Below are 26,489 nucleotides of genomic sequence, written 5' to 3'. Positions count from 1 at the left end.
ATTTGTCTTTGCCTTTGCAATACCACAGAAGCAATGCATGGTCAATGTACAGCAATGACACACCTGTGTGAACAGCCAGGAGACCCCCCCCCCCCCATGTTATGTTACATAGTTACATAGTTAGTACGGTCGAAAAAAGACATATGTCCATCACGTTCAACCAGGGAATTAAGGGGTAGGGGTGTGGCGCGATATTGGGGAAGGGATGAGATTTTATATTTCTTCATAAGCATTAATCTTATTTTGTCAATTAGGAACATTCAGCACCCACCCGCTATCAAGGCAGCTGCCTATCATGTCATGCCCTACCTGCACAGGTGTGCTGGCTACTCAAATGATCCAATTAAGGAGGCCATTTAGTCAGCAGCAGCAGAAGTCCTGTGCCTGGACGCTCCAACAGGGGCCAGACACAAGCAGAAGCAGAAGCAGCAGAAGCAGCAGCAGCACCACCTTTTGTTTTTTGGCTGCAGCAGCAGCAAGGCCCACAGGGCTGGCTAGCTGGCTAGCCAGCAAGCAGGTAGCAATGAAAGTAGGAATCTTTCTTTTTAACCCTGTAAGGGGGTGGTGCACTGTACCCGAAGATACTGCCATATCGGGTCAATGCATAGGGCGACGGAAGCAAGCTTCGAAATCGGCCCCCGTTCTCAAAAATCCATTTAATATATGGTCCCCAGATAGGGGACGTATCAGATATTAAACTGATAAGAACAGATACTACACTTGATCTTAGCCAAAAGGCCGAGAAGCGATAACCGTGAAAGGGGCGGGCCCAACAAGGTCCCCTTCATGGGCACTATCACTGCTTGCTGTCAGGGAGGCTGCCAGACAATTTTCCATGCACACTCTGGGCTGGGGGGCAGTCAACCACCAGTACACACAGCAGAACCTAAACCCATACCATTATTGCTAAGCAGCAAGACAGGGGCCCATTGCACTCCCACGGGGCCTTTTTAAATGCAATCCATAACCCGGATTTGCCAGGAACCCTTCTTACTCCTCCTACTTGCATGTGACACTGGGCTTAGGATCTGCATAGGAAACACACACACAAGCACACACCTACCTTTGTTGCCTGCAGATGCCTCCTTGGCTGTCCCCAAACGGTATCAAACCAACACCCACGGGAAGCTGTAAGCATAGAGGACATGCCTGCACCCCATTGGACTTACCTGTGTGGGTTAAATCCGGGTTATTTGACAACCTATGGCGGTGATGGTTCTGCTCAGGCAGAGCAGTGCTGATGCTCCTCATAAAGCTGTCGCTGCTGTGAAGGTTCTAGGTGACATCACAAATCCCTATGGTTACATACACAACAAAGCTGGGTTGTTGTTGTTTACACTCTGCAAGGCCTGTGGAAGTGAGTGACATCATAGCACTGTAGTTCTGAGGGTTCTAGATGGATGCAACAATCTCCTGTTGCTTCTATGAAGGCCATAATAGACGACATCACCAAACAGCTCCATAGTCCATACACAGCAAAGGAGAGATGTTGTTTACACCTAGTGATGTCAGTGGTATTGAGTGACATCACAGCACAGTGCTAAGGCTCGCTCCTGGGCCTGGACACAGCAGCGGCTGCAATATCTCAACGGAGAATACGTTTATATATATGTGTGTGTGTGCGCGTATATATATATATATATATATATATATATATATATATATATATATATATATATATATTTCTCCGCCGAAATCACTTTTAAACCCATTTCCACCTTTTTTTCCCTTCTCTTCCTCTTACTTTTTTTTCACGTTTTTTTACGTTTTTCTCCTTTTCGCCTCTTTTCTGGGCGTATTATTCTTCTTTTTCTTCTTTTTTTTCGTCTAATGCATACCCCATCAGTGCAGCAATGCTTATTCAATACCGCCAGCAGATGGAGACACTGGGGGATAATTTTCTAAGGATTTATACTGATTTTTCCTGTCTGAATTTGTCGCACAGAAAGTTGCAGGCCAAATATGTGTGACATTTCTGCGACTTTAGCTTCTAGAGCATTTTTACAACATTATACATAGGTGCTGAATACATAAAAAGCGACTGTTCAGCGACAGACAAGTCGCATCGGCTGAAAGTAGGCCAGAATGTCAGTCCATGTTGGAGCAGGTTTAGATACAGTCTAAAGTATAGATCTCAAAGTCTGTGCACAGAATTTAGCAAGGGCCTCGCACCTTCTGATGCATCAGGTAGGTGCACAATAGCATAGCCTAACCCTCTGTACTTTGGTCTATATTGATGCGGGACATAGACAGCCAGCTGATGACCAATCCATTAGTGCAATGGATGGCTGGAAGCATTTGTCTTTGCCTTTGCAATACCACAGAAGCAATGCATGGTCAATGTACAGCAATGACACACCTGTGTGAACAGCCAGGAGACCCCCCCCCCCCATGTTATGTTACATAGTTACATAGTTAGTACGGTCGAAAAAAGACATATGTCCATCACGTTCAACCAGGGAATTAAGGGGTAGGGGTGTGGCGCGATATTGGGGAAGGGATGAGATTTTATATTTCTTCATAAGCATTAATCTTATTTTGTCAATTAGGAACATTCAGCACCCACCCGCTATCAAGGCAGCTGCCTATCATGTCATGCCCTACCTGCACAGGTGTGCTGGCTACTCAAATGATCCAATTAAGGAGGCCATTTAGTCAGCAGCAGCAGAAGTCCTGTGCCTGGACGCTCCAACAGGGGCCAGACACAAGCAGAAGCAGAAGCAGCAGAAGCAGCAGCAGCACCACCTTTTGTTTTTTGGCTGCAGCAGCAGCAAGGCCCACAGGGCTGGCTAGCTGGCTAGCCAGCAAGCAGGTAGCAATGAAAGTAGGAATCTTTCTTTTTAACCCTGTAAGGGGGTGGTGCACTGTACCCGAAGATACTGCCATATCGGGTCAATGCATAGGGCGACGGAAGCAAGCTTCGAAATCGGCCCCCGTTCTCAAAAATCCATTTAATATATGGTCCCCAGATAGGGGACGTATCAGATATTAAACTGATAAGAACAGATACTACACTTGATCTTAGCCAAAAGGCCGAGAAGCGATAACCGTGAAAGGGGCGGGCCCAACAAGGTCCCCTTCATGGGCACTATCACTGCTTGCTGTCAGGGAGGCTGCCAGACAATTTTCCATGCACACTCTGGGCTGGGGGGCAGTCAACCACCAGTACACACAGCAGAACCTAAACCCATACCATTATTGCTAAGCAGCAAGACAGGGGCCCATTGCACTCCCACGGGGCCTTTTTAAATGCAATCCATAACCCGGATTTGCCAGGAACCCTTCTTACTCCTCCTACTTGCATGTGACACTGGGCTTAGGATCTGCATAGGAAACACACACACAAGCACACACCTACCTTTGTTGCCTGCAGATGCCTCCTTGGCTGTCCCCAAACGGTATCAAACCAACACCCACGGGAAGCTGTAAGCATAGAGGACATGCCTGCACCCCATTGGACTTACCTGTGTGGGTTAAATCCGGGTTATTTGACAACCTATGGCGGTGATGGTTCTGCTCAGGCAGAGCAGTGCTGATGCTCCTCATAAAGCTGTCGCTGCTGTGAAGGTTCTAGGTGACATCACAAATCCCTATGGTTACATACACAACAAAGCTGGGTTGTTGTTGTTTACACTCTGCAAGGCCTGTGGAAGTGAGTGACATCATAGCACTGTAGTTCTGAGGGTTCTAGATGGATGCAACAATCTCCTGTTGCTTCTATGAAGGCCATAATAGACGACATCACCAAACAGCTCCATAGTCACATACACAGCAAAGGAGAGATGTTGTTTACACCTAGTGATGTCAGTGGTATTGAGTGACATCACAGCACAGTGCTAAGGCTCCTGGGCCTGGACACAGCAGCGGCTGCAATATCTCAACGGAGAATACGTTTATATATATGTGTGTGTGTGCGCGTATATATATATATATATATATATATATATATATATATATATATATATATATCTCCGCCGAAATCACTTTTAAACCCATTTCCACCTTTTTTTCCCTTCTCTTCCTCTTACTTTTTTTTCACGTTTTTTTTACGTTTTTCTCCTTTTCGCCTCTTTTCTGGGCGTATTATTCTTCTTTTTCTTCTTTTTTTTCGTCTAATGCATACCCCATCAGTGCAGCAATGCTTATTCAATACCGCCAGCAGATGGAGACACTGGGGGATAATTTTCTAAGGATTTATACTGATTTTTCCTGTCTGAATTTGTCGCACAGAAAGTTGCAGGCCAAATATGTGTGACATTTCTGCGACTTTAGCTTCTAGAGCATTTTTACAACATTATACATAGGTGCTGAATACATAAAAAGCGACTGTTCAGCGACAGACAAGTCGCATCGGCTGAAAGTAGGCCAGAATGTCAGTCCATGTTGGAGCAGGTTTAGATACAGTCTAAAGTATAGATCTCAAAGTCTGTGCACAGAATTTAGCAAGGGCCTCGCACCTTCTGATGCATCAGGTAGGTGCACAATAGCATAGCCTAACCCTCTGTACTTTGGTCTATATTGATGCGGGACATAGACAGCCAGCTGATGACCAATCCATTAGTGCAATGGATGGCTGGAAGCATTTGTCTTTGCCTTTGCAATACCACAGAAGCAATGCATGGTCAATGTACAGCAATGACACACCTGTGTGAACAGCCAGGAGACCCCCCCCCCCCATGTTATGTTACATAGTTACATAGTTAGTACGGTCGAAAAAAGACATATGTCCATCACGTTCAACCAGGGAATTAAGGGGTAGGGGTGTGGCGCGATATTGGGGAAGGGATGAGATTTTATATTTCTTCATAAGCATTAATCTTATTTTGTCAATTAGGAACATTCAGCACCCACCCGCTATCAAGGCAGCTGCCTATCATGTCATGCCCTACCTGCACAGGTGTGCTGGCTACTCAAATGATCCAATTAAGGAGGCCATTTAGTCAGCAGCAGCAGAAGTCCTGTGCCTGGACGCTCCAACAGGGGCCAGACACAAGCAGAAGCAGAAGCAGCAGAAGCAGCAGCAGCACCACCTTTTGTTTTTTGGCTGCAGCAGCAGCAAGGCCCACAGGGCTGGCTAGCTGGCTAGCCAGCAAGCAGGTAGCAATGAAAGTAGGAATCTTTCTTTTTAACCCTGTAAGGGGGTGGTGCACTGTACCCGAAGATACTGCCATATCGGGTCAATGCATAGGGCGACGGAAGCAAGCTTCGAAATCGGCCCCCGTTCTCAAAAATCCATTTAATATATGGTCCCCAGATAGGGGACGTATCAGATATTAAACTGATAAGAACAGATACTACACTTGATCTTAGCCAAAAGGCCGAGAAGCGATAACCGTGAAAGGGGCGGGCCCAACAAGGTCCCCTTCATGGGCACTATCACTGCTTGCTGTCAGGGAGGCTGCCAGACAATTTTCCATGCACACTCTGGGCTGGGGGGCAGTCAACCACCAGTACACACAGCAGAACCTAAACCCATACCATTATTGCTAAGCAGCAAGACAGGGGCCCATTGCACTCCCACGGGGCCTTTTTAAATGCAATCCATAACCCGGATTTGCCAGGAACCCTTCTTACTCCTCCTACTTGCATGTGACACTGGGCTTAGGATCTGCATAGGAAACACACACACAAGCACACACCTACCTTTGTTGCCTGCAGATGCCTCCTTGGCTGTCCCCAAACGGTATCAAACCAACACCCACGGGAAGCTGTAAGCATAGAGGACATGCCTGCACCCCATTGGACTTACCTGTGTGGGTTAAATCCGGGTTATTTGACAACCTATGGCGGTGATGGTTCTGCTCAGGCAGAGCAGTGCTGATGCTCCTCATAAAGCTGTCGCTGCTGTGAAGGTTCTAGGTGACATCACAAATCCCTATGGTTACATACACAACAAAGCTGGGTTGTTGTTGTTTACACTCTGCAAGGCCTGTGGAAGTGAGTGACATCATAGCACTGTAGTTCTGAGGGTTCTAGATGGATGCAACAATCTCCTGTTGCTTCTATGAAGGCCATAATAGACGACATCACCAAACAGCTCCATAGTCACATACACAGCAAAGGAGAGATGTTGTTTACACCTAGTGATGTCAGTGGTATTGAGTGACATCACAGCACAGTGCTAAGGCTCCTGGGCCTGGACACAGCAGCGGCTGCAATATCTCAACGGAGAATACGTTTATATATATGTGTGTGTGTGCGCGTATATATATATATATATATATATATATATATATATATATATATATATTTCTCCGCCGAAATCACTTTTAAACCCATTTCCACCTTTTTTTCCCTTCTCTTCCTCTTACTTTTTTTTCACGTTTTTTTACGTTTTTCTCCTTTTCGCCTCTTTTCTGGGCGTATTATTCTTCTTTTTCTTCTTTTTTTTCGTCTAATGCATACCCCATCAGTGCAGCAATGCTTATTCAATACCGCCAGCAGATGGAGACACTGGGGGATAATTTTCTAAGGATTTATACTGATTTTTCCTGTCTGAATTTGTCGCACAGAAAGTTGCAGGCCAAATATGTGTGACATTTCTGCGACTTTAGCTTCTAGAGCATTTTTACAACATTATACATAGGTGCTGAATACATAAAAAGCGACTGTTCAGCGACAGACAAGTCGCATCGGCTGAAAGTAGGCCAGAATGTCAGTCCATGTTGGAGCAGGTTTAGATACAGTCTAAAGTATAGATCTCAAAGTCTGTGCACAGAATTTAGCAAGGGCCTCGCACCTTCTGATGCATCAGGTAGGTGCACAATAGCATAGCCTAACCCTCTGTACTTTGGTCTATATTGATGCGGGACATAGACAGCCAGCTGATGACCAATCCATTAGTGCAATGGATGGCTGGAAGCATTTGTCTTTGCCTTTGCAATACCACAGAAGCAATGCATGGTCAATGTACAGCAATGACACACCTGTGTGAACAGCCAGGAGACCCCCCCCCCCCCATGTTATGTTACATAGTTACATAGTTAGTACGGTCGAAAAAAGACATATGTCCATCACGTTCAACCAGGGAATTAAGGGGTAGGGGTGTGGCGCGATATTGGGGAAGGGATGAGATTTTATATTTCTTCATAAGCATTAATCTTATTTTGTCAATTAGGAACATTCAGCACCCACCCGCTATCAAGGCAGCTGCCTATCATGTCATGCCCTACCTGCACAGGTGTGCTGGCTACTCAAATGATCCAATTAAGGAGGCCATTTAGTCAGCAGCAGCAGAAGTCCTGTGCCTGGACGCTCCAACAGGGGCCAGACACAAGCAGAAGCAGAAGCAGCAGAAGCAGCAGCAGCACCACCTTTTGTTTTTTGGCTGCAGCAGCAGCAAGGCCCACAGGGCTGGCTAGCTGGCTAGCCAGCAAGCAGGTAGCAATGAAAGTAGGAATCTTTCTTTTTAACCCTGTAAGGGGGTGGTGCACTGTACCCGAAGATACTGCCATATCGGGTCAATGCATAGGGCGACGGAAGCAAGCTTCGAAATCGGCCCCCGTTCTCAAAAATCCATTTAATATATGGTCCCCAGATAGGGGACGTATCAGATATTAAACTGATAAGAACAGATACTACACTTGATCTTAGCCAAAAGGCCGAGAAGCGATAACCGTGAAAGGGGCGGGCCCAACAAGGTCCCCTTCATGGGCACTATCACTGCTTGCTGTCAGGGAGGCTGCCAGACAATTTTCCATGCACACTCTGGGCTGGGGGGCAGTCAACCACCAGTACACACAGCAGAACCTAAACCCATACCATTATTGCTAAGCAGCAAGACAGGGGCCCATTGCACTCCCACGGGGCCTTTTTAAATGCAATCCATAACCCGGATTTGCCAGGAACCCTTCTTACTCCTCCTACTTGCATGTGACACTGGGCTTAGGATCTGCATAGGAAACACACACACAAGCACACACCTACCTTTGTTGCCTGCAGATGCCTCCTTGGCTGTCCCCAAACGGTATCAAACCAACACCCACGGGAAGCTGTAAGCATAGAGGACATGCCTGCACCCCATTGGACTTACCTGTGTGGGTTAAATCCGGGTTATTTGACAACCTATGGCGGTGATGGTTCTGCTCAGGCAGAGCAGTGCTGATGCTCCTCATAAAGCTGTCGCTGCTGTGAAGGTTCTAGGTGACATCACAAATCCCTATGGTTACATACACAACAAAGCTGGGTTGTTGTTGTTTACACTCTGCAAGGCCTGTGGAAGTGAGTGACATCATAGCACTGTAGTTCTGAGGGTTCTAGATGGATGCAACAATCTCCTGTTGCTTCTATGAAGGCCATAATAGACGACATCACCAAACAGCTCCATAGTCACATACACAGCAAAGGAGAGATGTTGTTTACACCTAGTGATGTCAGTGGTATTGAGTGACATCACAGCACAGTGCTAAGGCTCCTGGGCCTGGACACAGCAGCGGCTGCAATATCTCAACGGAGAATACGTTTATATATATGTGTGTGTGTGCGCGTATATATATATATATATATATATATATATATATATATATATATATATTTCTCCGCCGAAATCACTTTTAAACCCATTTCCACCTTTTTTTCCCTTCTCTTCCTCTTACTTTTTTTTCACGTTTTTTTACGTTTTTCTCCTTTTCGCCTCTTTTCTGGGCGTATTATTCTTCTTTTTCTTCTTTTTTTTCGTCTAATGCATACCCCATCAGTGCAGCAATGCTTATTCAATACCGCCAGCAGATGGAGACACTGGGGGATAATTTTCTAAGGATTTATACTGATTTTTCCTGTCTGAATTTGTCGCACAGAAAGTTGCAGGCCAAATATGTGTGACATTTCTGCGACTTTAGCTTCTAGAGCATTTTTACAACATTATACATAGGTGCTGAATACATAAAAAGCGACTGTTCAGCGACAGACAAGTCGCATCGGCTGAAAGTAGGCCAGAATGTCAGTCCATGTTGGAGCAGGTTTAGATACAGTCTAAAGTATAGATCTCAAAGTCTGTGCACAGAATTTAGCAAGGGCCTCGCACCTTCTGATGCATCAGGTAGGTGCACAATAGCATAGCCTAACCCTCTGTACTTTGGTCTATATTGATGCGGGACATAGACAGCCAGCTGATGACCAATCCATTAGTGCAATGGATGGCTGGAAGCATTTGTCTTTGCCTTTGCAATACCACAGAAGCAATGCATGGTCAATGTACAGCAATGACACACCTGTGTGAACAGCCAGGAGACCCCCCCCCCCCCATGTTATGTTACATAGTTACATAGTTAGTACGGTCGAAAAAAGACATATGTCCATCACGTTCAACCAGGGAATTAAGGGGTAGGGGTGTGGCGCGATATTGGGGAAGGGATGAGATTTTATATTTCTTCATAAGCATTAATCTTATTTTGTCAATTAGGAACATTCAGCACCCACCCGCTATCAAGGCAGCTGCCTATCATGTCATGCCCTACCTGCACAGGTGTGCTGGCTACTCAAATGATCCAATTAAGGAGGCCATTTAGTCAGCAGCAGCAGAAGTCCTGTGCCTGGACGCTCCAACAGGGGCCAGACACAAGCAGAAGCAGAAGCAGCAGAAGCAGCAGCAGCACCACCTTTTGTTTTTTGGCTGCAGCAGCAGCAAGGCCCACAGGGCTGGCTAGCTGGCTAGCCAGCAAGCAGGTAGCAATGAAAGTAGGAATCTTTCTTTTTAACCCTGTAAGGGGGTGGTGCACTGTACCCGAAGATACTGCCATATCGGGTCAATGCATAGGGCGACGGAAGCAAGCTTCGAAATCGGCCCCCGTTCTCAAAAATCCATTTAATATATGGTCCCCAGATAGGGGACGTATCAGATATTAAACTGATAAGAACAGATACTACACTTGATCTTAGCCAAAAGGCCGAGAAGCGATAACCGTGAAAGGGGCGGGCCCAACAAGGTCCCCTTCATGGGCACTATCACTGCTTGCTGTCAGGGAGGCTGCCAGACAATTTTCCATGCACACTCTGGGCTGGGGGGCAGTCAACCACCAGTACACACAGCAGAACCTAAACCCATACCATTATTGCTAAGCAGCAAGACAGGGGCCCATTGCACTCCCACGGGGCCTTTTTAAATGCAATCCATAACCCGGATTTGCCAGGAACCCTTCTTACTCCTCCTACTTGCATGTGACACTGGGCTTAGGATCTGCATAGGAAACACACACACAAGCACACACCTACCTTTGTTGCCTGCAGATGCCTCCTTGGCTGTCCCCAAACGGTATCAAACCAACACCCACGGGAAGCTGTAAGCATAGAGGACATGCCTGCACCCCATTGGACTTACCTGTGTGGGTTAAATCCGGGTTATTTGACAACCTATGGCGGTGATGGTTCTGCTCAGGCAGAGCAGTACTGATGCTCCTCATAAAGCTGTCGCTGCTGTGAAGGTTCTAGGTGACATCACAAATCCCTATGGTTACATACACAACAAAGCTGGGTTGTTGTTGTTTACACTCTGCAAGGCCTGTGGAAGTGAGTGACATCATAGCACTGTAGTTCTGAGGGTTCTAGATGGATGCAACAATCTCCTGTTGCTTCTATGAAGGCCATAATAGACGACATCACCAAACAGCTCCATAGTCACATACACAGCAAAGGAGAGATGTTGTTTACACCTAGTGATGTCAGTGGTATTGAGTGACATCACAGCACAGTGCTAAGGCTCCTGGGCCTGGACACAGCAGCGGCTGCAATATCTCAACGGAGAATACGTTTATATATATGTGTGTGTGTGCGCGTATATATATATATATATATATATATATATATATATATATATATATATTTCTCCGCCGAAATCACTTTTAAACCCATTTCCACCTTTTTTTCCCTTCTCTTCCTCTTACTTTTTTTTCACGTTTTTTTACGTTTTTCTCCTTTTCGCCTCTTTTCTGGGCGTATTATTCTTCTTTTTCTTCTTTTTTTTCGTCTAATGCATACCCCATCAGTGCAGCAATGCTTATTCAATACCGCCAGCAGATGGAGACACTGGGGGATAATTTTCTAAGGATTTATACTGATTTTTCCTGTCTGAATTTGTCGCACAGAAAGTTGCAGGCCAAATATGTGTGACATTTCTGCGACTTTAGCTTCTAGAGCATTTTTACAACATTATACATAGGTGCTGAATACATAAAAAGCGACTGTTCAGCGACAGACAAGTCGCATCGGCTGAAAGTAGGCCAGAATGTCAGTCCATGTTGGAGCAGGTTTAGATACAGTCTAAAGTATAGATCTCAAAGTCTGTGCACAGAATTTAGCAAGGGCCTCGCACCTTCTGATGCATCAGGTAGGTGCACAATAGCATAGCCTAACCCTCTGTACTTTGGTCTATATTGATGCGGGACATAGACAGCCAGCTGATGACCAATCCATTAGTGCAATGGATGGCTGGAAGCATTTGTCTTTGCCTTTGCAATACCACAGAAGCAATGCATGGTCAATGTACAGCAATGACACACCTGTGTGAACAGCCAGGAGACCCCCCCCCCCCATGTTATGTTACATAGTTACATAGTTAGTACGGTCGAAAAAAGACATATGTCCATCACGTTCAACCAGGGAATTAAGGGGTAGGGGTGTGGCGCGATATTGGGGAAGGGATGAGATTTTATATTTCTTCATAAGCATTAATCTTATTTTGTCAATTAGGAACATTCAGCACCCACCCGCTATCAAGGCAGCTGCCTATCATGTCATGCCCTACCTGCACAGGTGTGCTGGCTACTCAAATGATCCAATTAAGGAGGCCATTTAGTCAGCAGCAGCAGAAGTCCTGTGCCTGGACGCTCCAACAGGGGCCAGACACAAGCAGAAGCAGAAGCAGCAGAAGCAGCAGCAGCACCACCTTTTGTTTTTTGGCTGCAGCAGCAGCAAGGCCCACAGGGCTGGCTAGCTGGCTAGCCAGCAAGCAGGTAGCAATGAAAGTAGGAATCTTTCTTTTTAACCCTGTAAGGGGGTGGTGCACTGTACCCGAAGATACTGCCATATCGGGTCAATGCATAGGGCGACGGAAGCAAGCTTCGAAATCGGCCCCCGTTCTCAAAAATCCATTTAATATATGGTCCCCAGATAGGGGACGTATCAGATATTAAACTGATAAGAACAGATACTACACTTGATCTTAGCCAAAAGGCCGAGAAGCGATAACCGTGAAAGGGGCGGGCCCAACAAGGTCCCCTTCATGGGCACTATCACTGCTTGCTGTCAGGGAGGCTGCCAGACAATTTTCCATGCACACTCTGGGCTGGGGGGCAGTCAACCACCAGTACACACAGCAGAACCTAAACCCATACCATTATTGCTAAGCAGCAAGACAGGGGCCCATTGCACTCCCACGGGGCCTTTTTAAATGCAATCCATAACCCGGATTTGCCAGGAACCCTTCTTACTCCTCCTACTTGCATGTGACACTGGGCTTAGGATCTGCATAGGAATGCATAGGAAACACACACACAAGCACACACCTACCTTTGTTGCCTGCAGATGCCTCCTTGGCTGTCCCCAAACGGTATCAAACCAACACCCACGGGAAGCTGTAAGCATAGAGGACATGCCTGCACCCCATTGGACTTACCTGTGTGGGTTAAATCCGGGTTATTTGACAACCTATGGCGGTGATGGTTCTGCTCAGGCAGAGCAGTGCTGATGCTCCTCATAAAGCTGTCGCTGCTGTGAAGGTTCTAGGTGACATCACAAATCCCTATGGTTACATACACAACAAAGCTGGGTTGTTGTTGTTTACACTCTGCAAGGCCTGTGGAAGTGAGTGACATCATAGCACTGTAGTTCTGAGGGTTCTAGATGGATGCAACAATCTCCTGTTGCTTCTATGAAGGCCATAATAGACGACATCACCAAACAGCTCCATAGTCACATACACAGCAAAGGAGAGATGTTGTTTACACCTAGTGATGTCAGTGGTATTGAGTGACATCACAGCACAGTGCTAAGGCTCCTGGGCCTGGACACAGCAGCGGCTGCAATATCTCAACGGAGAATACGTTTATATATATGTGTGTGTGTGCGCGTATATATATATATATATATATATATATATATATATATATATATATATTTCTCCGCCGAAATCACTTTTAAACCCATTTCCACCTTTTTTTCCCTTCTCTTCCTCTTACTTTTTTTTCACGTTTTTTTACGTTTTTCTCCTTTTCGCCTCTTTTCTGGGCGTATTATTCTTCTTTTTCTTCTTTTTTTTCGTCTAATGCATACCCCATCAGTGCAGCAATGCTTATTCAATACCGCCAGCAGATGGAGACACTGGGGGATAATTTTCTAAGGATTTATACTGATTTTTCCTGTCTGAATTTGTCGCACAGAAAGTTGCAGGCCAAATATGTGTGACATTTCTGCGACTTTAGCTTCTAGAGCATTTTTACAACATTATACATAGGTGCTGAATACATAAAAAGCGACTGTTCAGCGACAGACAAGTCGCATCGGCTGAAAGTAGGCCAGAATGTCAGTCCATGTTGGAGCAGGTTTAGATACAGTCTAAAGTATAGATCTCAAAGTCTGTGCACAGAATTTAGCAAGGGCCTCGCACCTTCTGATGCATCAGGTAGGTGCACAATAGCATAGCCTAACCCTCTGTACTTTGGTCTATATTGATGCGGGACATAGACAGCCAGCTGATGACCAATCCATTAGTGCAATGGATGGCTGGAAGCATTTGTCTTTGCCTTTGCAATACCACAGAAGCAATGCATGGTCAATGTACAGCAATGACACACCTGTGTGAACAGCCAGGAGACCCCCCCCCCCCATGTTATGTTACATAGTTACATAGTTAGTACGGTCGAAAAAAGACATATGTCCATCACGTTCAACCAGGGAATTAAGGGGTAGGGGTGTGGCGCGATATTGGGGAAGGGATGAGATTTTATATTTCTTCATAAGCATTAATCTTATTTTGTCAATTAGGAACATTCAGCACCCACCCGCTATCAAGGCAGCTGCCTATCATGTCATGCCCTACCTGCACAGGTGTGCTGGCTACTCAAATGATCCAATTAAGGAGGCCATTTAGTCAGCAGCAGCAGAAGTCCTGTGCCTGGACGCTCCAACAGGGGCCAGACACAAGCAGAAGCAGAAGCAGCAGAAGCAGCAGCAGCACCACCTTTTGTTTTTTGGCTGCAGCAGCAGCAAGGCCCACAGGGCTGGCTAGCTGGCTAGCCAGCAAGCAGGTAGCAATGAAAGTAGGAATCTTTCTTTTTAACCCTGTAAGGGGGTGGTGCACTGTACCCGAAGATACTGCCATATCGGGTCAATGCATAGGGCGACGGAAGCAAGCTTCGAAATCGGCCCCCGTTCTCAAAAATCCATTTAATATATGGTCCCCAGATAGGGGACGTATCAGATATTAAACTGATAAGAACAGATACTACACTTGATCTTAGCCAAAAGGCCGAGAAGCGATAACCGTGAAAGGGGCGGGCCCAACAAGGTCCCCTTCATGGGCACTATCACTGCTTGCTGTCAGGGAGGCTGCCAGACAATTTTCCATGCACACTCTGGGCTGGGGGGCAGTCAACCACCAGTACACACAGCAGAACCTAAACCCATACCATTATTGCTAAGCAGCAAGACAGGGGCCCATTGCACTCCCACGGGGCCTTTTTAAATGCAATCCATAACCCGGATTTGCCAGGAACCCTTCTTACTCCTCCTACTTGCATGTGACACTGGGCTTAGGATCTGCATAGGAAACACACACACAAGCACACACCTACCTTTGTTGCCTGCAGATGCCTCCTTGGCTGTCCCCAAACGGTATCAAACCAACACCCACGGGAAGCTGTAAGCATAGAGGACATGCCTGCACCCCATTGGACTTACCTGTGTGGGTTAAATCCGGGTTATTTGACAACCTATGGCGGTGATGGTTCTGCTCAGGCAGAGCAGTGCTGATGCTCCTCATAAAGCTGTCGCTGCTGTGAAGGTTCTAGGTGACATCACAAATCCCTATGGTTACATACACAACAAAGCTGGGTTGTTGTTGTTTACACTCTGCAAGGCCTGTGGAAGTGAGTGACATCATAGCACTGTAGTTCTGAGGGTTCTAGATGGATGCAACAATCTCCTGTTGCTTCTATGAAGGCCATAATAGACGACATCACCAAACAGCTCCATAGTCACATACACAGCAAAGGAGAGATGTTGTTTACACCTAGTGATGTCAGTGGTATTGAGTGACATCACAGCACAGTGCTAAGGCTCCTGGGCCTGGACACAGCAGCGGCTGCAATATCTCAACGGAGAATACGTTTATATATATGTGTGTGTGTGCGCGTATATATATATATATATATATATATATATATATATATATATATATTTCTCCGCCGAAATCACTTTTAAACCCATTTCCACCTTTTTTTCCCTTCTCTTCCTCTTACTTTTTTTTCACGTTTTTTTACGTTTTTCTCCTTTTCGCCTCTTTTCTGGGCGTATTATTCTTCTTTTTCTTCTTTTTTTTCGTCTAATGCATACCCCATCAGTGCAGCAATGCTTATTCAATACCGCCAGCAGATGGAGACACTGGGGGATAATTTTCTAAGGATTTATACTGATTTTTCCTGTCTGAATTTGTCGCACAGAAAGTTGCAGGCCAAATATGTGTGACATTTCTGCGACTTTAGCTTCTAGAGCATTTTTACAACATTATACATAGGTGCTGAATACATAAAAAGCGACTGTTCAGCGACAGACAAGTCGCATCGGCTGAAAGTAGGCCAGAATGTCAGTCCATGTTGGAGCAGGTTTAGATACAGTCTAAAGTATAGATCTCAAAGTCTGTGCACAGAATTTAGCAAGGGCCTCGCACCTTCTGATGCATCAGGTAGGTGCACAATAGCATAGCCTAACCCTCTGTACTTTGGTCTATATTGATGCGGGACATAGACAGCCAGCTGATGACCAATCCATTAGTGCAATGGATGGCTGGAAGCATTTGTCTTTGCCTTTGCAATACCACAGAAGCAATGCATGGTCAATGTACAGCAATGACACACCTGTGTGAACAGCCAGGAGACCCCCCCCCCCCATGTTATGTTACATAGTTACATAGTTAGTACGGTCGAAAAAAGACATATGTCCATCACGTTCAACCAGGGAATTAAGGGGTAGGGGTGTGGCGCGATATTGGGGAAGGGATGAGATTTTATATTTCTTCATAAGCATTAATCTTATTTTGTCAATTAGGAACATTCAGCACCCACCCGCTATCAAGGCAGCTGCCTATCATGTCATGCCCTACCTGCACAGGTGTGCTGGCTACTCAAATGATCCAATTAAGGAGGCCATTTAGTCAGCAGCAGCAGAAGTCCTGTGCCTGGACGCTCCAACAGGGGCCAGACACAAGCAGAAGCAGAAGCAGCAGAAGCAGCAGCAGCACCACCTTTTGTTTTTTGGCTGCAGCAGCAGCAAGGCCCACAGGGCTGGCTAGCTGGCTAGCCAGCAAGCAGGTAGCAATGAAAGTAGGAATCTTTCTTTTTAACCCTGTAAGGGGGTGGTGCACTGTACCCGAAGATACTGCCATATCGGGTCAATGCATAGGGCGACGGAAGCAAGCTTCGAAATCGGCCCCCGTTCTCAAAAATCCATTTAATATATGGTCCCCAGATAGGGGACGTATCAGATATTAAACTGATAAGAACAGATACTACACTTGATCTTAGCCAAAAGGCCGAGAAGCGATAACCGTGAAAGGGGCGGGCCCAACAAGGTCCCCTTCATGGGCACTATCACTGCTTGCTGTCAGGGAGGCTGCCAGACAATTTTCCATGCACACTCTGGGCTGGGGGGCAGTCAACCACCAGTACACACAGCAGAACCTAAACCCATACCATTATTGCTAAGCAGCAAGACAGGGGCCCATTGCACTCCCACGGGGCCTTTTTAAATGCAATCCATAACCCGGATTTGCCAGGAACCCTTCTTACTCCTCCTACTTGCATGTGACACTGGGCTTAGGATCTGCATAGGAAACACACACACAAGCACACACCTACCTTTGTTGCCTGCAGATGCCTCCTTGGCTGTCCCCAAACGGTATCAAACCAACACCCACGGGAAGCTGTAAGCATAGAGGACATGCCTGCACCCCATTGGACTTACCTGTGTGGGTTAAATCCGGGTTATTTGACAACCTATGGCGGTGATGGTTCTGCTCAGGCAGAGCAGTGCTGATGCTCCTCATAAAGCTGTCGCTGCTGTGAAGGTTCTAGGTGACATCACAAATCCCTATGGTTACATACACAACAAAGCTGGGTTGTTGTTGTTTACACTCTGCAAGGCCTGTGGAAGTGAGTGACATCATAGCACTGTAGTTCTGAGGGTTCTAGATGGATGCAACAATCTCCTGTTGCTTCTATGAAGGCCATAATAGACGACATCACCAAACAGCTCCATAGTCACATACACAGCAAAGGAGAGATGTTGTTTACACCTAGTGATGTCAGTGGTATTGAGTGACATCACAGCACAGTGCTAAGGCTCCTGGGCCTGGACACAGCAGCGGCTGCAATATCTCAACGGAGAATACGTTTATATATATGTGTGTGTGTGCGCGTATATATATATATATATATATATATATATATATATATATATATATATTCTCCGCCGAAATCACTTTTAAACCCATTTCCACCTTTTTTTCCCTTCTCTTCCTCTTACTTTTTTTTCACGTTTTTTTACGTTTTTCTCCTTTTCGCCTCTTTTCTGGGCGTATTATTCTTCTTTTTCTTCTTTTTTTTCGTCTAATGCATACCCCATCAGTGCAGCAATGCTTATTCAATACCGCCAGCAGATGGAGACACTGGGGGATAATTTTCTAAGGATTTATACTGATTTTTCCTGTCTGAATTTGTCGCACAGAAAGTTGCAGGCCAAATATGTGTGACATTTCTGCGACTTTAGCTTCTAGAGCATTTTTACAACATTATACATAGGTGCTGAATACATAAAAAGCGACTGTTCAGCGACAGACAAGTCGCATCGGCTGAAAGTAGGCCAGAATGTCAGTCCATGTTGGAGCAGGTTTAGATACAGTCTAAAGTATAGATCTCAAAGTCTGTGCACAGAATTTAGCAAGGGCCTCGCACCTTCTGATGCATCAGGTAGGTGCACAATAGCATAGCCTAACCCTCTGTACTTTGGTCTATATTGATGCGGGACATAGACAGCCAGCTGATGACCAATCCATTAGTGCAATGGATGGCTGGAAGCATTTGTCTTTGCCTTTGCAATACCACAGAAGCAATGCATGGTCAATGTACAGCAATGACACACCTGTGTGAACAGCCAGGAGACCCCCCCCCCCCATGTTATGTTACATAGTTACATAGTTAGTACGGTCGAAAAAAGACATATGTCCATCACGTTCAACCAGGGAATTAAGGGGTAGGGGTGTGGCGCGATATTGGGGAAGGGATGAGATTTTATATTTCTTCATAAGCATTAATCTTATTTTGTCAATTAGGAACATTCAGCACCCACCCGCTATCAAGGCAGCTGCCTATCATGTCATGCCCTACCTGCACAGGTGTGCTGGCTACTCAAATGATCCAATTAAGGAGGCCATTTAGTCAGCAGCAGCAGAAGTCCTGTGCCTGGACGCTCCAACAGGGGCCAGACACAAGCAGAAGCAGAAGCAGCAGAAGCAGCAGCAGCACCACCTTTTGTTTTTTGGCTGCAGCAGCAGCAAGGCCCACAGGGCTGGCTAGCTGGCTAGCCAGCAAGCAGGTAGCAATGAAAGTAGGAATCTTTCTTTTTAACCCTGTAAGGGGGTGGTGCACTGTACCCGAAGATACTGCCATATCGGGTCAATGCATAGGGCGACGGAAGCAAGCTTCGAAATCGGCCCCCGTTCTCAAAAATCCATTTAATATATGGTCCCCAGATAGGGGACGTATCAGATATTAAACTGATAAGAACAGATACTACACTTGATCTTAGCCAAAAGGCCGAGAAGCGATAACCGTGAAAGGGGCGGGCCCAACAAGGTCCCCTTCATGGGCACTATCACTGCTTGCTGTCAGGGAGGCTGCCAGACAATTTTCCATGCACACTCTGGGCTGGGGGGCAGTCAACCACCAGTACACACAGCAGAACCTAAACCCATACCATTATTGCTAAGCAGCAAGACAGGGGCCCATTGCACTCCCACGGGGCCTTTTTAAATGCAATCCATAACCCGGATTTGCCAGGAACCCTTCTTACTCCTCCTACTTGCATGTGACACTGGGCTTAGGATCTGCATAGGAAACACACACACAAGCACACACCTACCTTTGTTGCCTGCAGATGCCTCCTTGGCTGTCCCCAAACGGTATCAAACCAACACCCACGGGAAGCTGTAAGCATAGAGGACATGCCTGCACCCCATTGGACTTACCTGTGTGGGTTAAATCCGGGTTATTTGACAACCTATGGCGGTGATGGTTCTGCTCAGGCAGAGCAGTGCTGATGCTCCTCATAAAGCTGTCGCTGCTGTGAAGGTTCTAGGTGACATCACAAATCCCTATGGTTACATACACAACAAAGCTGGGTTGTTGTTGTTTACACTCTGCAAGGCCTGTGGAAGTGAGTGACATCATAGCACTGTAGTTCTGAGGGTTCTAGATGGATGCAACAATCTCCTGTTGCTTCTATGAAGGCCATAATAGACGACATCACCAAACAGCTCCATAGTCACATACACAGCAAAGGAGAGATGTTGTTTACACCTAGTGATGTCAGTGGTATTGAGTGACATCACAGCACAGTGCTAAGGCTCCTGGGCCTGGACACAGCAGCGGCTGCAATATCTCAACGGAGAATACGTTTATATATATGTGTGTGTGTGCGCGTATATATATATATATATATATATATATATATATATATATATATATATTCTCCGCCGAAATCACTTTTAAACCCATTTCCACCTTTTTTTCCCTTCTCTTCCTCTTACTTTTTTTTCACGTTTTTTTACGTTTTTCTCCTTTTCGCCTCTTTTCTGGGCGTATTATTCTTCTTTTTCTTCTTTTTTTTCGTCTAATGCATACCCCATCAGTGCAGCAATGCTTATTCAATACCGCCAGCAGATGGAGACACTGGGGGATAATTTTCTAAGGATTTATACTGATTTTTCCTGTCTGAATTTGTCGCACAGAAAGTTGCAGGCCAAATATGTGTGACATTTCTGCGACTTTAGCTTCTAGAGCATTTTTACAACATTATACATAGGTGCTGAATACATAAAAAGCGACTGTTCAGCGACAGACAAGTCGCATCGGCTGAAAGTAGGCCAGAATGTCAGTCCATGTTGGAGCAGGTTTAGATACAGTCTAAAGTATAGATCTCAAAGTCTGTGCACAGAATTTAGCAAGGGCCTCGCACCTTCTGATGCATCAGGTAGGTGCACAATAGCATAGCCTAACCCTCTGTACTTTGGTCTATATTGATGCGGGACATAGACAGCCAGCTGATGACCAATCCATTAGTGCAATGGATGGCTGGAAGCATTTGTCTTTGCCTTTGCAATACCACAGAAGCAATGCATGGTCAATGTACAGCAATGACACACCTGTGTGAACAGCCAGGAGACCCCCCCCCCCCATGTTATGTTACATAGTTACATAGTTAGTACGGTCGAAAAAAGACATATGTCCATCACGTTCAACCAGGGAATTAAGGGGTAGGGGTGTGTGGCGCGATATTGGGGAAGGGATGAGATTTTATATTTCTTCATAAGCATTAATCTTATTTTGTCAATTAGGAACATTCAGCACCCACCCGCTATCAAGGCAGCTGCCTATCATGTCATGCCCTACCTGCACAGGTGTGCTGGCTACTCAAATGATCCAATTAAGGAGGCCATTTAGTCAGCAGCAGCAGAAGTCCTGTGCCTGGACGCTCCAACAGGGGCCAGACACAAGCAGAAGCAGAAGCAGCAGAAGCAGCAGCAGCACCACCTTTTGTTTTTTGGCTGCAGCAGCAGCAAGGCCCACAGGGCTGGCTAGCTGGCTAGCCAGCAAGCAGGTAGCAATGAAAGTAGGAATCTTTCTTTTTAACCCTGTAAGGGGGTGGTGCACTGTACCCGAAGATACTGCCATATCGGGTCAATGCATAGGGCGACGGAAGCAAGCTTCGAAATCGGCCCCCGTTCTCAAAAATCCATTTAATATATGGTCCCCAGATAGGGGACGTATCAGATATTAAACTGATAAGAACAGATACTACACTTGATCTTAGCCAAAAGGCCGAGAAGCGATAACCGTGAAAGGGGCGGGCCCAACAAGGTCCCCTTCATGGGCACTATCACTGCTTGCTGTCAGGGAGGCTGCCAGACAATTTTCCATGCACACTCTGGGCTGGGGGGCAGTCAACCACCAGTACACACAGCAGAACCTAAACCCATACCATTATTGCTAAGCAGCAAGACAGGGGCCCATTGCACTCCCACGGGGCCTTTTTAAATGCAATCCATAACCCGGATTTGCCAGGAACCCTTCTTACTCCTCCTACTTGCATGTGACACTGGGCTTAGGATCTGCATAGGAAACACACACACAAGCACACACCTACCTTTGTTGCCTGCAGATGCCTCCTTGGCTGTCCCCAAACGGTATCAAACCAACACCCACGGGAAGCTGTAAGCATAGAGGACATGCCTGCACCCCATTGGACTTACCTGTGTGGGTTAAATCCGGGTTATTTGACAACCTATGGCGGTGATGGTTCTGCTCAGGCAGAGCAGTGCTGATGCTCCTCATAAAGCTGTCGCTGCTGTGAAGGTTCTAGGTGACATCACAAATCCCTATGGTTACATACACAACAAAGCTGGGTTGTTGTTGTTTACACTCTGCAAGGCCTGTGGAAGTGAGTGACATCATAGCACTGTAGTTCTGAGGGTTCTAGATGGATGCAACAATCTCCTGTTGCTTCTATGAAGGCCATAATAGACGACATCACCAAACAGCTCCATAGTCACATACACAGCAAAGGAGAGATGTTGTTTACACCTAGTGATGTCAGTGGTATTGAGTGACATCACAGCACAGTGCTAAGGCTCCTGGGCCTGGACACAGCAGCGGCTGCAATATCTCAACGGAGAATACGTTTATATATATGTGTGTGTGTGCGCGTATATATATATATATATATATATATATATATATATATATATATATATTTCTCCGCCGAAATCACTTTTAAACCCATTTCCACCTTTTTTTCCCTTCTCTTCCTCTTACTTTTTTTTCACGTTTTTTTACGTTTTTCTCCTTTTCGCCTCTTTTCTGGGCGTATTATTCTTCTTTTTCTTCTTTTTTTTCGTCTAATGCATACCCCATCAGTGCAGCAATGCTTATTCAATACCGCCAGCAGATGGAGACACTGGGGGATAATTTTCTAAGGATTTATACTGATTTTTCCTGTCTGAATTTGTCGCACAGAAAGTTGCAGGCCAAATATGTGTGACATTTCTGCGACTTTAGCTTCTAGAGCATTTTTACAACATTATACATAGGTGCTGAATACATAAAAAGCGACTGTTCAGCGACAGACAAGTCGCATCGGCTGAAAGTAGGCCAGAATGTCAGTCCATGTTGGAGCAGGTTTAGATACAGTCTAAAGTATAGATCTCAAAGTCTGTGCACAGAATTTAGCAAGGGCCTCGCACCTTCTGATGCATCAGGTAGGTGCACAATAGCATAGCCTAACCCTCTGTACTTTGGTCTATATTGATGCGGGACATAGACAGCCAGCTGATGACCAATCCATTAGTGCAATGGATGGCTGGAAGCATTTGTCTTTGCCTTTGCAATACCACAGAAGCAATGCATGGTCAATGTACAGCAATGACACACCTGTGTGAACAGCCAGGAGACCCCCCCCCCCCCATGTTATGTTACATAGTTACATAGTTAGTACGGTCGAAAAAAGACATATGTCCATCACGTTCAACCAGGGAATTAAGGGGTAGGGGTGTGGCGCGATATTGGGGAAGGGATGAGATTTTATATTTCTTCATAAGCATTAATCTTATTTTGTCAATTAGGAACATTCAGCACCCACCCGCTATCAAGGCAGCTGCCTATCATGTCATGCCCTACCTGCACAGGTGTGCTGGCTACTCAAATGATCCAATTAAGGAGGCCATTTAGTCAGCAGCAGCAGAAGTCCTGTGCCTGGACGCTCCAACAGGGGCCAGACACAAGCAGAAGCAGAAGCAGCAGAAGCAGCAGCAGCACCACCTTTTGTTTTTTGGCTGCAGCAGCAGCAAGGCCCACAGGGCTGGCTAGCTGGCTAGCCAGCAAGCAGGTAGCAATGAAAGTAGGAATCTTTCTTTTTAACCCTGTAAGGGGGTGGTGCACTGTACCCGAAGATACTGCCATATCGGGTCAATGCATAGGGCGACGGAAGCAAGCTTCGAAATCGGCCCCCGTTCTCAAAAATCCATTTAATATATGGTCCCCAGATAGGGGACGTATCAGATATTAAACTGATAAGAACAGATACTACACTTGATCTTAGCCAAAAGGCCGAGAAGCGATAACCGTGAAAGGGGCGGGCCCAACAAGGTCCCCTTCATGGGCACTATCACTGCTTGCTGTCAGGGAGGCTGCCAGACAATTTTCCATGCACACTCTGGGCTGGGGGGCAGTCAACCACCAGTACACACAGCAGAACCTAAACCCATACCATTATTGCTAAGCAGCAAGACAGGGGCCCATTGCACTCCCACGGGGCCTTTTTAAATGCAATCCATAACCCGGATTTGCCAGGAACCCTTCTTACTCCTCCTACTTGCATGTGACACTGGGCTTAGGATCTGCATAGGAAACACACACACAAGCACACACCTACCTTTGTTGCCTGCAGATGCCTCCTTGGCTGTCCCCAAACGGTATCAAACCAACACCCACGGGAAGCTGTAAGCATAGAGGACATGCCTGCACCCCATTGGACTTACCTGTGTGGGTTAAATCCGGGTTATTTGACAACCTATGGCGGTGATGGTTCTGCTCAGGCAGAGCAGTGCTGATGCTCCTCATAAAGCTGTCGCTGCTGTGAAGGTTCTAGGTGACATCACAAATCCCTATGGTTACATACACAACAAAGCTGGGTTGTTGTTGTTTACACTCTGCAAGGCCTGTGGAAGTGAGTGACATCATAGCACTGTAGTTCTGAGGGTTCTAGATGGATGCAACAATCTCCTGTTGCTTCTATGAAGGCCATAATAGACGACATCACCAAACAGCTCCATAGTCACATACACAGCAAAGGAGAGATGTTGTTTACACCTAGTGATGTCAGTGGTATTGAGTGACATCACAGCACAGTGCTAAGGCTCCTGGGCCTGGACACAGCAGCGGCTGCAATATCTCAACGGAGAATACGTTTATATATATGTGTGTGTGTGCGCGTATATATATATATATATATATATATATATATATATATATATATATATTCTCCGCCGAAATCACTTTTAAACCCATTTCCACCTTTTTTTCCCTTCTCTTCCTCTTACTTTTTTTTCACGTTTTTTTACGTTTTTCTCCTTTTCGCCTCTTTTCTGGGCGTATTATTCTTCTTTTTCTTCTTTTTTTTCGTCTAATGCATACCCCATCAGTGCAGCAATGCTTATTCAATACCGCCAGCAGATGGAGACACTGGGGGATAATTTTCTAAGGATTTATACTGATTTTTCCTGTCTGAATTTGTCGCACAGAAAGTTGCAGGCCAAATATGTGTGACATTTCTGCGACTTTAGCTTCTAGAGCATTTTTACAACATTATACATAGGTGCTGAATACATAAAAAGCGACTGTTCAGCGACAGACAAGTCGCATCGGCTGAAAGTAGGCCAGAATGTCAGTCCATGTTGGAGCAGGTTTAGATACAGTCTAAAGTATAGATCTCAAAGTCTGTGCACAGAATTTAGCAAGGGCCTCGCACCTTCTGATGCATCAGGTAGGTGCACAATAGCATAGCCTAACCCTCTGTACTTTGGTCTATATTGATGCGGGACATAGACAGCCAGCTGATGACCAATCCATTAGTGCAATGGATGGCTGGAAGCATTTGTCTTTGCCTTTGCAATACCACAGAAGCAATGCATGGTCAATGTACAGCAATGACACACCTGTGTGAACAGCCAGGAGACCCCCCCCCCCCATGTTATGTTACATAGTTACATAGTTAGTACGGTCGAAAAAAGACATATGTCCATCACGTTCAACCAGGGAATTAAGGGGTAGGGGTGTGGCGCGATATTGGGGAAGGGATGAGATTTTATATTTCTTCATAAGCATTAATCTTATTTTGTCAATTAGGAACATTCAGCACCCACCCGCTATCAAGGCAGCTGCCTATCATGTCATGCCCTACCTGCACAGGTGTGCTGGCTACTCAAATGATCCAATTAAGGAGGCCATTTAGTCAGCAGCAGCAGAAGTCCTGTGCCTGGACGCTCCAACAGGGGCCAGACACAAGCAGAAGCAGAAGCAGCAGAAGCAGCAGCAGCACCACCTTTTGTTTTTTGGCTGCAGCAGCAGCAAGGCCCACAGGGCTGGCTAGCTGGCTAGCCAGCAAGCAGGTAGCAATGAAAGTAGGAATCTTTCTTTTTAACCCTGTAAGGGGGTGGTGCACTGTACCCGAAGATACTGCCATATCGGGTCAATGCATAGGGCGACGGAAGCAAGCTTCGAAATCGGCCCCCGTTCTCAAAAATCCATTTAATATATGGTCCCCAGATAGGGGACGTATCAGATATTAAACTGATAAGAACAGATACTACACTTGATCTTAGCCAAAAGGCCGAGAAGCGATAACCGTGAAAGGGGCGGGCCCAACAAGGTCCCCTTCATGGGCACTATCACTGCTTGCTGTCAGGGAGGCTGCCAGACAATTTTCCATGCACACTCTGGGCTGGGGGGCAGTCAACCACCAGTACACACAGCAGAACCTAAACCCATACCATTATTGCTAAGCAGCAAGACAGGGGCCCATTGCACTCCCACGGGGCCTTTTTAAATGCAATCCATAACCCGGATTTGCCAGGAACCCTTCTTACTCCTCCTACTTGCATGTGACACTGGGCTTAGGATCTGCATAGGAAACACACACACAAGCACACACCTACCTTTGTTGCCTGCAGATGCCTCCTTGGCTGTCCCCAAACGGTATCAAACCAACACCCACGGGAAGCTGTAAGCATAGAGGACATGCCTGCACCCCATTGGACTTACCTGTGTGGGTTAAATCCGGGTTATTTGACAACCTATGGCGGTGATGGTTCTGCTCAGGCAGAGCAGTGCTGATGCTCCTCATAAAGCTGTCGCTGCTGTGAAGGTTCTAGGTGACATCACAAATCCCTATGGTTACATACACAACAAAGCTGGGTTGTTGTTGTTTACACTCTGCAAGGCCTGTGGAAGTGA

The 26,489-nt window shown here is 46.1% G+C and overlaps 12 non-coding genes across 12 annotated transcripts; all 12 read right to left on the bottom strand.

The window, feature by feature from the left end:
• Nucleotides 1–559: 559 nt before the first annotated feature.
• On the bottom strand, nucleotides 560–750 carry LOC130317404 (U2 spliceosomal RNA). The gene has a single exon (XR_008864526.1). It is a non-coding gene; the product is annotated as a U2 spliceosomal RNA (small nuclear RNA).
• A 2,104-nt stretch (nucleotides 751–2,854) lies between these two features.
• On the bottom strand, nucleotides 2,855–3,045 carry LOC130317403 (U2 spliceosomal RNA). Its single transcript, XR_008864525.1, has one exon. It is a non-coding gene; the product is annotated as a U2 spliceosomal RNA (small nuclear RNA).
• Nucleotides 3,046–5,139: 2,094 nt separating this feature from the next.
• LOC130317402 (U2 spliceosomal RNA) lies at nucleotides 5,140–5,330 on the bottom strand. The gene has a single exon (XR_008864524.1). It is a non-coding gene; the product is annotated as a U2 spliceosomal RNA (small nuclear RNA).
• Nucleotides 5,331–7,422: 2,092 nt separating this feature from the next.
• LOC130317400 (U2 spliceosomal RNA) lies at nucleotides 7,423–7,613 on the bottom strand. The gene has a single exon (XR_008864523.1). It is a non-coding gene; the product is annotated as a U2 spliceosomal RNA (small nuclear RNA).
• Nucleotides 7,614–9,705: 2,092 nt separating this feature from the next.
• On the bottom strand, nucleotides 9,706–9,896 carry LOC130317398 (U2 spliceosomal RNA). Its single transcript, XR_008864521.1, has one exon. It is a non-coding gene; the product is annotated as a U2 spliceosomal RNA (small nuclear RNA).
• A 2,091-nt stretch (nucleotides 9,897–11,987) lies between these two features.
• LOC130317397 (U2 spliceosomal RNA) lies at nucleotides 11,988–12,178 on the bottom strand. Its single transcript, XR_008864520.1, has one exon. It is a non-coding gene; the product is annotated as a U2 spliceosomal RNA (small nuclear RNA).
• A 2,101-nt stretch (nucleotides 12,179–14,279) lies between these two features.
• Nucleotides 14,280–14,470, bottom strand: LOC130317396 (U2 spliceosomal RNA). Its single transcript, XR_008864519.1, has one exon. It is a non-coding gene; the product is annotated as a U2 spliceosomal RNA (small nuclear RNA).
• A 2,089-nt stretch (nucleotides 14,471–16,559) lies between these two features.
• Nucleotides 16,560–16,750, bottom strand: LOC130317395 (U2 spliceosomal RNA). Its single transcript, XR_008864518.1, has one exon. It is a non-coding gene; the product is annotated as a U2 spliceosomal RNA (small nuclear RNA).
• A 2,090-nt stretch (nucleotides 16,751–18,840) lies between these two features.
• Nucleotides 18,841–19,031, bottom strand: LOC130317394 (U2 spliceosomal RNA). Its single transcript, XR_008864517.1, has one exon. It is a non-coding gene; the product is annotated as a U2 spliceosomal RNA (small nuclear RNA).
• A 2,092-nt stretch (nucleotides 19,032–21,123) lies between these two features.
• LOC130317393 (U2 spliceosomal RNA) lies at nucleotides 21,124–21,314 on the bottom strand. Its single transcript, XR_008864516.1, has one exon. It is a non-coding gene; the product is annotated as a U2 spliceosomal RNA (small nuclear RNA).
• A 2,092-nt stretch (nucleotides 21,315–23,406) lies between these two features.
• LOC130317392 (U2 spliceosomal RNA) lies at nucleotides 23,407–23,597 on the bottom strand. Its single transcript, XR_008864515.1, has one exon. It is a non-coding gene; the product is annotated as a U2 spliceosomal RNA (small nuclear RNA).
• Nucleotides 23,598–25,687: 2,090 nt separating this feature from the next.
• LOC130317391 (U2 spliceosomal RNA) lies at nucleotides 25,688–25,878 on the bottom strand. The gene has a single exon (XR_008864514.1). It is a non-coding gene; the product is annotated as a U2 spliceosomal RNA (small nuclear RNA).
• Nucleotides 25,879–26,489: the final 611 nt, after the last annotated feature.

Source organism: Hyla sarda, unplaced genomic scaffold (assembly GCF_029499605.1).
Source record: "Hyla sarda isolate aHylSar1 unplaced genomic scaffold, aHylSar1.hap1 scaffold_1997, whole genome shotgun sequence".
NCBI classification, from domain to species: domain Eukaryota; kingdom Metazoa; phylum Chordata; class Amphibia; order Anura; family Hylidae; genus Hyla; species Hyla sarda.
This window is presented reverse-complemented; position numbering and strand designations above follow the sequence as displayed.